The following is a 13,073-nucleotide window of genomic DNA, read 5'->3' on the forward strand; positions in this document are numbered from 1 at the left end:
AATGAGTTCGAAAATTTCAACACTTTGCTGAAGGACTTACTAATGGGAGGAAGCTTCTTAAAGACAATGATACCAGATGGATCTCTTTGGATGGATCGGCACATCGAGTAATGTCTGAATACCTGTAATTGCTTGAACTAATCCACTTTATGTGAGATAGATTCCCTTGGCTATATTCAAGCCTTACTAATGCTAAGGTACTCTTAACTTTAGCAACTATTCTCCCCATGCTACAGGACATGAGAAATATTATTAAAAAATGTTCAACAAAGAGCTATGTATATTGCAGAATATAATAAGTTGCATAAAATGACATGTAGAAGCCTAGATACTCTGTACCGATTAATACCATTAGATGAAACATAGTTTGCAAAGTGGTTAGAAATTTCAGATTTGAACAATCCTAGGAACTTTTTACATATTGGTGCAAACGATGAAGTATATGCCAGGGTACATGGAGTTGACATACCAATGTAGTACTATGCCCGCGTCAACCCTGACTCCAACCCCAACGAAGCAAGAAGTGAAGTTGAGTCAGTACCAGAGAAGGTACTTTCATGTGTTACAAGTGAAGACTTCAAGAAGATCAAAGACTCTATGCTTGACTCTGTCAAGCAAGTTTTCTATAATCTTTCATCAGAAATCAAATTCAGATTCCCTCTAGAGGAACTGCTTGAAGCAATGTCAATTGTTTTTCCACAATATTGGTCTCTAAACTATCCGACTATTTTTTGAAGAAGGATGACGGCTTTGATTCAGCATTTTTGCAAACCTAAAGTAATCAATGGAGTCACTATAAATGAAATTTTAGACGAATCTCGACTGAGAGATCAATCATATTCTTTTGCAAACATAATGAGGGAACAATATGCTCTTATGGAGAACCCAAATGAAGAGGGAGTGGTAACAAAGATTTGGAAAAACTTTGGTGAGAGCAATCAGTTGAGAGAGGCAATACTAGAATATTTCTAGCTTACAAATTTATGTTTGACAATGATATTGGGTTCAGTAGAGGATGAGAGAGTTTTCAATACTTTAGGCTTCCTGAAGTCAAAGGTTAGAAACAAATTAGACAAAAATTTGGATAATTGTCTGAGGCTCTATAATTCTAGGTATGAGGTAGAAAATTTCCCTCATGATAGGGCTATCAGCATTTGGAGAAACCAATGTCAAAGAAGAGGGATTGCCAACATTTCAAACCCAAGTGGCAGTGGCAGTGGCAGTGACAGTGGCAGTGGTTCATATCCTAATATTGGAAGCAATGAAGATGATGTTGACTTTGGTATGCATAGTGAGTCTGACACTGACAGTGAATCTAAAGAAAACACAATGGACAGTGAAATGTTGTATGCAATAAATGAGGAGGATTATGATGACAATGATGTTGAGCTAGTCCAGGCAGAATGGCAACTATAGCCTCGTCTCAACCTCAAGTTCTAAATTTTGCATGAGTCAAGTAGTAGGCTAGTAGCTCTGATCTAAGACTCTACCTACTAATTAATTATGTAACATGTTTGTAGAAGTTAATTTATAGCCTCCATTCACTATCCCTTTATAGATGCTTAAATTATTATTTTTTGAACATGCTGATGTTACAAACTTACATGTTGAGATTTTCATTGATTCTATTTTCTTTAAGAAATTGTAACATAATGCATTTAACAAAATAAGCTCTATTTTTAAAAAAAATGTATTATAATTTATAAGTATAAATCAACCTATAACATAATACATTTAACAATTGTCAACCACAAACAATTACAACCCTTTGCAAATGACTCAAAGTCAAATTGAAATGACCCCAAATTCCCTTTTACAAATAAAAGGGAGCAACAATAGCTGTAGGTCAGTTTGTAATTGTATATATAATCATATTATTACTACATAATACATTATGTGTGTACAATCGCATTGCCAATTGTACAATTTTTTCAAGTAGTAGGGAATTTTTTTCCATCTACTCTGTGTAGTAATAGTATGCTAGTGCCTAGCTACCCAACTATCCTGATATGTTGGCTCTTGATTCTTGTAACAATTAACATTAAAAAAAGTTGAAATTAAATCCAAAATTTGAAATTAAAGAGTAACAAGTAACAAAATGATTATAATACTATCACTTACTAAGTTGTTACTTCTTAGTGCTATTAGCTATGATTGCCACTAACAGCAATAGTAACGGCTTGAGTTTAAGAAGATTACCCAACTTCAAAGAATTTCTTTAGGGCGCTCCATTCTACATCATGTGGAAGCTCCATTTGTTTGATGTTGTAGCTAAATAGTTGTAACCTCATCAATAATAAATACTTCTGATTGAGGATTTTATCTATAACTTCATTCATTGCTGAAAGTGGTTTGATGCAACTTGAAATTCTTTATGGAGTGGTTTCCTTAGGCAAGTTGCCTAAATCATAATTCATGTTGTCTTGCAACCTTTTCATGTAATTTTCTTTTCCAATGAATCTTCTGTCTAAGTTAGCTAGATTTGGTAATCCAGTAGTCAGCAAGTTTAGTATAATGTTATTCATCTTCATCAATTCTTTGGAAGCAGATTTGAGAGCTTCACCTCTTTCTGTTACTTGTTCACAGTGGTGACCAACTTCAATGGTCATTACAGAGGCATCCAAGCGGTTGTTTTGTAATGTCCCCTTTCTAGCATTCATAGCATGATGTTGTCGTTAGCCTATTTCCCCACAATCCCGTAGGCTAACTAGGACATTAAAGGGGCTTAGAGGCCATTTGGCCTAGACAGTTTCAGTTGCAGGTCTTTCTGAGGCAACTTTGGGCATACTTACTATTTATAGTAAGTCATCTTGGACATGGCCGGACATTCAGTCATAGTGGTATGTCAATGGTAATTGTTTAAAATCAACAGAAAGACTTATTTATCATTGATAAGATTTGTTATGCATTGATAAAGCCATTTTATAAAGTTAAATTTAAATATTTAACTTTATTAATGCATAGACTATAGTTTGTGGGAAATATTTAAATTAAAAGAGTTCCCTTTATTTTTATAACACATTGGAGACATAAGGTACATAAAGGGAGTTATGTTTTATCCCACATTGAGAAAACGAAGGATTGAGCTCTTGTGAGAACACTATAAAAGAAATGGAAGAGCTTTTTTTTTTTGTATGCTTGGATGAAGATTAATGTTATGTTGTTGGATATCTAATTATCGGGGTTGGAGGACGGAATCCCTCTTTGCTAGCATTCTCCTCGCTGTTGGAAGACACAGTCAGGAGGATCAAGGGTGTTTTCACTTCAGGAAACACACTGGGTTTCATTTGGGGTGTTTGCATAAAGAAATTTACAAGGTTTTGAGGTGCAGATGTGAAGTTAGTTATTGCTATAGTGTCGCATGAACAGTATTTTTCTACAGTCGGCATGAACAGTATTTTGCTACAGTACGGTGTGAATAGTGTTGGTATCAAGTTTACTTGTTTTTTTGGCTAATTAGAAGTTTGGAGGGCTGGCCGACTACATCTGCAAAATACTACGGCAACTAATTCCAGGTTTCTTCTGTCAAATTTTGATATTTTGCATAATAATTGTTGAATACAAGTCTGAATAGTTGTTGCAGCCTTTAAGGCAGCTGTAAGTGCACATCTACATTTAAAAATCACCCTTTATTAGCAGACTGAAAGAGTTTCCAGATTTTTCATATACTATTGAATGTGTGCCAAGTGTTTGTGAAAATTTTATGATGTGTATTATGCATTTTAATGTCACTTCATAGTTGTTCGTAAATCTACTCATTGGAAAGCAATTTATTGAGGAAATCAGCTTTATGAGTTTGCATACAAAGTGTTTGACAATATTCCTTAAGTTAAATTTTTGCAAGTCAAAGTTCAAATCAGGGGAGGATATTACATGTTTATTCCATGGTTTGCCAAACCCCTATCACTGGATCTCTTTACTTTATTCAAAATTTGGTCAGAAAGATTTTTTAAGGAATTGGTGAAGATTTGTCTTTTACACACAATATCACTTTTTACATTTTCAAAGACAAGTCTAAGATTGCTATTTAAATCAAGCCATTCAAACAAACTATCATTGTTCTTCATTATTTTTTCACAATTTTCTTGTTTGATAAGCTTAACTGTGTTTATTATAGTATCCTTCACATGATGGTCTTCGGAAGAGGTCATTCTATTTTATGCCATTACATTCTCCATCTTTTTCTTCATTTCAGACATTTCTTTTTCACTCTTTTTTTCTATATTTCCTCTAGTTGCTCTCTTCCTCTCATCCTCCAATTTCTTCTTCAAATCTTGGATTGTATTTGCAGTAGTTACCTCTTTTTTCTTCTCATCCTTGAGTTCCCTTTTCAAATCATGGATTTTCTTTGTAGTGGACTCCTCCTTGTTCGTTGCATTGTCCAATTCCTTCTTCAAATCATGAAGTCTTTGAGTAGACTCTTCTTTCTTTGCATTCTCCAATTCCTTTCTCAAATCGAGGATTTTCTTTGCAGTTGACTCCTCTTTTTTCTTTGCATTCTCCAATTCCCTCCTCATGTGGTGGATTGTGTTAGTGCTTGTAGTAGCACTAGACTTTGTTTTCTTTGCATTCTCCAATTCTTTCTTCAAATCACTGATAGTTTTTGCAGTTGACTCCTCTTTTTGTTTCATATTCTCCAATTGCTTATTCGAATTGTGGATTATATTTGCACTAGACCCCTCTTTTTTCTTCTCATTCCCCAATTCCTTTTGCAAATTAAAAACCATGCTTGCCCTAGACTGCGAATGTTTCTTTTCATTCACTAATTCAGTCTTCAAAATATTATTTTCCTTGACAGCATAGTCTAGGTTAGTTTTCAATTTATTGTTGACCTATGCACTACTCTCTATAGACTTGAACAACTGTGCAATAGAGGCTTGTTCATGTTGAAGTCTTTTTTGGCACTCATCCAATTCTTTAGTCAATTTTTGCACTTACTTATTCATCTTTTCTTGCTGGACAATTGCTTTTGTAGGAGAAGATTTCTTTATCCTGATTTGCAATTCTTTGAACCTATTGTTTGTTGCTTTCTCCTTTGCCTTCACATTATCAAGGTCTGCTTGTAACTTTTCTATTTTCTTTGTAAGCCTTTTATTTTCCCTCTCCGCTTTCAGAAGTGTAGAGTAGACTATTTTGTTGTTCTCCTTTGATATATTGATTTTGTCAATATTTTTCACTTTTGACAAATCCATTTGAAGACTGGTAAGTTGTATTTTGTTAGGATTTATTACATTTTGTGGTGAATTGTTATCTCTACCCAGGGGCATAACAACCATGAAGTTCATCATTTCATTGTTTGGATCATATGTTAGAAATATTCTATTAGTAGATCCCTGACATTCAACAACTACATCACTTTTCAAAGTCTTCATAATTTGCCTATTTCTTTCGCTTGTCTATTCAAACTTTGATGCAAACTCATTCAAACTAAAATCTGGGTTTGCTGACACAATTGAGTGTTTGAAAGGTGAATTATTAGTTGTATCATTGTATACTCATGCAACTCCAATTAAACTTACTCCACCTACAATTGTATTTTGAGGATTTCCAATAGACTGAAGATGGCCCATTCCAAATCCTAGCATTTTAGGACTATTTTCTAGATTTTGTACAGAAGCTACTAGTGCATACATTGGTGAAGTAACCATTGACATTGTTGGTGGTGTAATTGTCATAACTCTTTGTTTTTTTGCACAAGGTTCATCCATGCTAGTGCCAGTGCCAGTGCCAGTGGGATCAACTACATTGGATTCGAAGATTTAACAAATAATGTTTTGGGATGACCTTTAGAAGTAAAGGCATAATGTTTTTTTGCCCTTTCTAGATGAATCATCTTCATTCTCAGAGATTCCAATGATTGGATTACATCCTCTTTTGGGTGGGTTTGGTACTGGGATTGGATTTCAAATCCCTTCACCACTTGCACCAATGGGCCCTATACCTGCATAACCCATTTTTTTGTATCATAGTTGCCCCTTTACTATACATTTGTTTAACAGAATCACTCATTTGAAGTTTAACAATATATCTACCCCTGGTTGTCCCAGAATCCTAAATACCTTGAATGTCAGCATTAGACTTGAGGTCCTTCTGCCTTTCATTATTACTGTCACTACCAAAATCATAAGGTACAGTTGGATGCTCTTTATTCCAATAATTGTTGAAAAGTTCATCCTCCTCAATTTCATCAAAACCAACTGATGTCATTGGTTCACCCAAATTTTGCCTCATTTTCCAAAAATCAGTCATCTTGGTTTGACACCATATTTCAGCTACACATGCCTCTTTAATTTCTTTCAGCATAGACCTCTTAGAAGGTCCAGATGCTTTCTTGTAGAAATTTAAGTATGTCAGAGGCTCCAATTTGTGCAATGTTGTAATTTGGGATGAGAATTCTTGCATTGAAATATTATTCTCTTTTGCATGTTCTCCATCTCTTTCTTAATCTCATCGCACGAATCCTTGTTTTTTAACTTTTCTATCATTGGCATCTCCTAATGCTGATATTTTCTCACAAAGTTCCCATTAGCAATAAGTCTCACTTTTATTATGTTCAGTGGATCATAATTCCAGTGACTGACAAAATCAAAGCCAAAAAAGGTTACCAATTCATTTGTCACTTTGAAAGCCTTTCTTTCAAATGTGAGGCCTCCAATTGTGAAAGGCAAGGAAGGAAATATCATTTTCTTTTGTTGTCCACTAAAAAGTTCATCTACTCTTTCCATCTGCCATACATATTCCAATGCAAAAACCCTTTCTATAACATGCATTGGAAGTTTGTAGGGTTCAACCGTTGCATTGTAAAACCTTAAGACACTGTACTCTTCCATGAAGAACCAGTCAGCCAATTGAATCTGACTTCCCAATTGAATGCAATCTTTACAAGACACAGGAAATCTAGGCATCAAAGTGCTTGTGATTTTTGGGTAAATAGGTGCCAAAAAGAAGTCTACAAAATGGTTGTAGTTTTTATTTGTAGCAGTCATCCTCGTCTTATGTGTCCACTCATATACTGGACTTGGAGTCTCTTATTTCTTCTAGGTTTTCTCATCAAACTTATAGACCTCAATATCAAGCTTGTTCTCTATCTCAAATATTAGGCAATGCTTTGTTAAAAGAAGGTAGCACAAGTAACTTGTGAACCTAAATGTCTTCGTCTTGTCTATAGTTGTACTTTGTTTAATCATCAGTAATTGTTGTTGCATAGATTCAGCAATGTGTTGAAAAAAATTATATCTTACATCTACCTTCTCAACTGTTTGACCTCAACAATGGATATTATAAATCATTTCAAGAACACTAGCCCCCACTTCCTTGTTACTGTCCAATCCCAGACAAAATGATAACAAAGAAATAGTATTCTGAACCCATGGCACAAAAATATCATACTGATGAGGAGGCTTATGGTCTGGGTATGTGCAAGATCATGGTGTGCCAAAAAGTGGCAATGTGAAAAAAATACAATTTGAAGACATCTAAAAGTGCTTCAAAATCTGCTCTAACTTTTTTCCACCTATCCAGGTACCAAACCTAGAAGGTAAGGCCGAGCCTTATCGGATATCTGATTACAAATCGAATATCCGATTTGATATCGGATATCCAAAAACATATCGAAAATCCAATATGCTAGGGAGCCTAATATAATATTATTATTATTATATTATAATAATATAAAAATATTACCTTATAATAGTATAATATAATATAATACATTATAATATTATATTATATTATATTATATTATAATACATTATGTATTATAATATTATATTATATTATTATTATACTATAATAATAATATTATATTATAACAATATTATATTATAATAATATAATATAATATTTAATATTATAATATATAGTAATGATATTATATATATATAATATAATAATAATAAAGTAATATTATAATATAATATATAATAAAAAAGTATAATATATTATAAATTATAATAATATAATATAATATAATATAATACATTATAATAATATAATATAATATTATTATTATATAATAATAATAATAAATATAAAATATAATAATAATAAAGTAATATAATATAATATAATATATAATAAAAAAGTAATATATAATATAATATATAAACTATAATAATATGATATAATATAATATAATAATATTATTATATTATAATAATATAATAATATTATTATATTATAATAATATAATAATATTATTATATTATAATAATATAATAATATAACATAATGTAAAATATAATATAATGTAATATAAAATATCATATGTTATGTAAAATGATTTGCGTTATAAAATATGAGATTTGCGTTATAAAATATCATATCCAATACAATATTGGATATTTGATATAATATTGGATATCCGATCCTTGCCATCACATATATAAAAAAAACACAAACCCGCGGCCTTGTATTTTCTAGATTTTGAGGCCAGGCGCGACCGATATCGGGTTCTACATCGATTATCAGATATCGAAGTAAGTTTTTTTTGTTTTTTTAATTCATTTTTAATCTAAATTGAATAGATTTTAGCATAATTTTGTTTGTTTTAGTTTAATCTAGGGCTTTTTTGAAAAAATTGGTTAAAATTAAGGTTTTTTTAAATATATATATTACGTTTTGCAATTCAATAGGAATGGCTGATCAGAATGATGATACTGAGGCACAGAATAATATTCCTTGTAACTCCCAACCAAACGATCTAGTACCCCCACAAAACCGTGCACCAAATGATCCTCTACCCCCTCAAAACCCTCCTCAAATTGAGGATTTGATAAATGAGAATCTCACCGAGTTGAGAGGTTTGCATAGAACATATAATAATGTACTCGCATTGGCTCCTATGTTATCCACATTAAACACCATAGTGGATAACATTGAAACCCTTACAAACCAACAAAATGGCGTTGTTCATTGGTGTGATGAAATGCATGCAATGTTTGATGATGGTTTGGACTATGATGAGATTGTAGCCCTCAACATAACTAAAGAAGTTTTGGCTAGCCTTTTTGCAAACCCAAAAACGGATTTACCAGTCGACCCAAAAAATCCAAACTATCCATTAAATGGTGCACAAATGATGCCATACGTGAAAACTTTTGGGATCATTGGTGGATGGTCTTTGATATCCCTCCACATGGCAATTTAGACATAGCATTTTATTTCCTTAGAAAATTATATGCAGAATTTGTGTTGAAACTTAAAGTGAACTATTGGAGCATGAAGCCCAACATGGGCCTAGGACTAGGAGCTCATCAGGATAGACCCTCTTCCCAGTGGAAGAAAGCTGGCATTTTTGTCCCCCCCACTGATATCTCCCCTCCTCCTCAAGTGCAGCATCCAGATATTATGACAGAGGCTAGCTCTCAAACCATCAAAGCCATTCATAGGCTAAGTAGCCTAATGATATCTTAGGCTAGGTCAGTCCTGCCTCCTTGTGTTGATGATGTTGGTGCCAGTTCATCATCGGCTAGCTCATCACACATTTGTGTGCCTCACACTTGCATTACATGCAAGAATATTTTCCTGGGTCCCATAGGTGATCTTCCTGAGTATCATTTTGTATTAGGCGAGGATACACCAGACACATGTGCAGAGGCTACAGACCCTGATGCGTGAGAGGAGGAGAATGCAGAGGCATGGACTCCTTTTTTTTTATGACATATGTGATTTAAAGTTAATTTTTATAATAGAGTAATTTTAATTTTTAAGCCATATTGACTTTTATATGTATGTGATCTTCATTCATTTTTAGTTGATGACCAAGGAGGAGCTCAGATAGATTGATGATGCCACGCTCTTGGCCATTTCATTTGGCCTTGAGACATCTACGGTACATTATGTTGTGTTCGCATTTTTTTTTAATTTGATATTGTAGCATATATGGTTGCTAAACTTTCTTTTATCTTGTAGGTAGCAGCTGTCCCGGTGGGACAAAGTGCGGAGGGTGAACCAACACGCATTGACAAAGGAAAGGTAATTAGGTGCTTTCTATTTGATTAAATATCGACGTATTCTTGTAACATGTTTGTGGTAATCTCATTTAATTACATTCTTTATTGTATATAGGGCATGGCTACTGGCGATGATCATGTAAAGATTCTGCATCATAGACCATTAGGGATTTCCATTCACACTGAGAGCCTCACTGTATGTATAAGTATCATTTATTTTTTATTATCCTTATCTTCATAAATAAATTCAAAACTAATTTCCATGATATTAGCAACTACTATTTTGTATCTCATAGGAGACTTCTAGTGCACATGAGGTCCGACGAGAGAGTTATGTAGACTTGATGATGCGGGCACTCTCTCCTGAGGAGGAGCCTACAATAGTAAGTTGTAGTTTGAATTCATGATTAAATATGTTATAAATTTAGCATGCTATGAATTATAATGTTATATTTTAAATTGTAGATTCATTTGACAAACGTATAATTTGAACATATACAGCCCACAATCGAAGAGGTAGAAGCATTGCCGAGGGCATATGAGAGGACTCTTGAGTGGCGCAGGAGGTCGATGAGAGAGGTATTTATTATGAAATTTTGATAGTATAAATTTTTATTACAAAAAAATCATTATGCATTTGAGTAACTCAATGTTAGATACAAAGAATCATATAAATTTAGTAGTCTAACTTTGGGTTTTCCATTTTTGTTTATGTAGGAGGCATCTGATCCACCTAGTCCAACGAAGAGGCTGCATTTTGATCATCCACCAGCACCCGAGGATAGTATAGTTATCGTAGGATGCATCATGAGACATTTTGAGATAGCATATGCCACATTGTATATAGAAACATTGATATTATACACATTTTGATGGCATGATCAGCCACACTTTGTATATGGATCCATGTATTTTGATATATATTTGAGTTCTTTGTCTATGGATACGCTGGTCTATTTTGATATGTTCATTATTAATAAATGGTATACTATAGTTCAAAATTTTATTATTGATTCATATTATATGAGTAATGGTTTGTAAATATTATATGATTCATATTATTGATGCCCATATTTCAAGGATTTATTTGAAAATCTTAGCAAGTGGAGAAATTGAAAGTTTGAATATATGAGACGATTTAGTTGAACATTAAAAACAAAACTCCTAATATTAACTAAAGTATTAGGAATGAATGTTCATTTATTCTCGAATCCAAGAGATCTTCATCACTATGAATGTGGGTAAGAGTTTTTCCCTTTATCGTTTATAAAATTCTTATAGTGAGTATTCCTCAATTCATATTCCTTTAATCATTCTTCAATGCATATTAGTGCTAATTTAAGAGCTTTCTAAAAATAATCATATAAGATGTAACCCAAAACAATGACACAATGAATTAAATAACTTCCAATTATACACAACACATTCCATATGAATTCAATATTTATTCTCAACGTCCCTGGCACTAGAAAAGTCTTATTTTGAGTGGTTGAGCTAACCAAATGCTTTTAACATATATTTTGTCTTTTAAACATAAACTGTAATAACATAAAAAAGATGTGTGACTTATACAGATAATAATAGGAATAGAAGACGTATAAGTACCTCAAAAGATCGACATCAAAATGCACTTAGAGCACCTTGGAGACTCCTTGGTACGGGGTGGCCGTGGATGACGGATGGTCTCCGTGGCTGGAACAAGGGTGTGACTAGGGTTCACCCACCCACCCGGAGCTAATGGTACTGACGATTCGATGCCAAGATCAACGGTTTCAAAGTTACATTGTGGTGCACCTATGAACTGAGGCACACTGCGAGTTTTGGCATTGAGCGAGATTGTTGTGCCGAATCCAAACGGAATGTGATCTCTCAAAAATGAGATAGGTTATTTTAGGCCTCAACATCACCGTCCTGTAGCATTCAACAATTCATCAATAGCCTTCACAAGCTTCGAGTTATGACCCTCGAAAGATCAACCTCAAAACACACTTAGAGAACCTTGGGGACTCCTCGATACGAGGTGGCCGCAGACGATGGATGGTCTCCATGGCTGAAACAAGGGTGTCACTAGGGTTCTCCTTCCCACTCAGAGCTAATGGCACTGACGATTCAATGTCAAGATCAGCGGTTTCAAAGTTGCGTTGTGGCGCACCTATGAACTGACGCACACTGCAAGTTTTGGCATCAAGCAAGATCATTTTGTCGAATCCAAACGAAATGTGATCTCTCAAAAATGAGATAGGTTATTTTAGGTCTCAAAATCACCATCCTATAGTATTCGATAGTTCATCAATAGTCCTCATGAGCTCCCAGTTATGACCCTCGAAAGATCGACCTTGAAATGCACTTAGAGCACCTTGGAGACTCCTTCGTACAGGGTGGTCGTGGATGATGGATGGTCTCTTTGGCTGGAACAAGGGTATGACTAGAGTTCACCCACCCACTCAGAGCTAATGGCGCTGATGATTTGATGCCAAGATCAGTGGTTTCAGAGTTACATTGTGGTGCACCTATGAACTGAGGCACACTATGAGTTTTGACACCGAACGAGATTGTTGTGCCGAATCCAAATGGAATGTGATCTCTTGAAAATGAGATAGGTTATTTTAGGCCTCAACATCACCGTCTTGTAGCATTTGACAGTTCATCGATAGCCTTCACGAGCTCCAAGTTATGACCCTCAAAAGATTGACCTCAAAACACACTTAGAGAACCTTGGGGACTCCTCGATACGGGGTGGCCGCGGACGATGGATGGTCTTCATGGCCAGAAAAAGGGTGTCACTAGGGTTCACCAGCCCACCTGGAGCTAATGGCACTGATGATTTGATGCCAAGATCAACGGTTTCAAAGTTGCGCTGTGGTGCACCTATGAACTGAGGCACACTACGAGTTTTGGCATCGAGCGAGATCATTGTGCCAAATCCAAACGAAATGTGATCTCTCAAAAATGAGATAGGTAATTTTAGGTCTCAGCATCATTGTCTTGTAGCATTTGATAGTTCATCAATAGTCCTCATGAGGTCCAAGTTATGACCCTCGGAAGATCGACGTCAAAATGCACTTAGAGCACCTTGGAGACTCCTTGGTACGGGGTGGCCGCAGATGAAAAATAGTCTTC

Source organism: Cupressus sempervirens, chromosome 3, assembly GCF_028749045.1.
Source record: "Cupressus sempervirens isolate cs-2001-9-10 chromosome 3, ASM2874904v1, whole genome shotgun sequence".
Taxonomy (NCBI): Eukaryota; Viridiplantae; Streptophyta; class Pinopsida; order Cupressales; family Cupressaceae; genus Cupressus; species Cupressus sempervirens.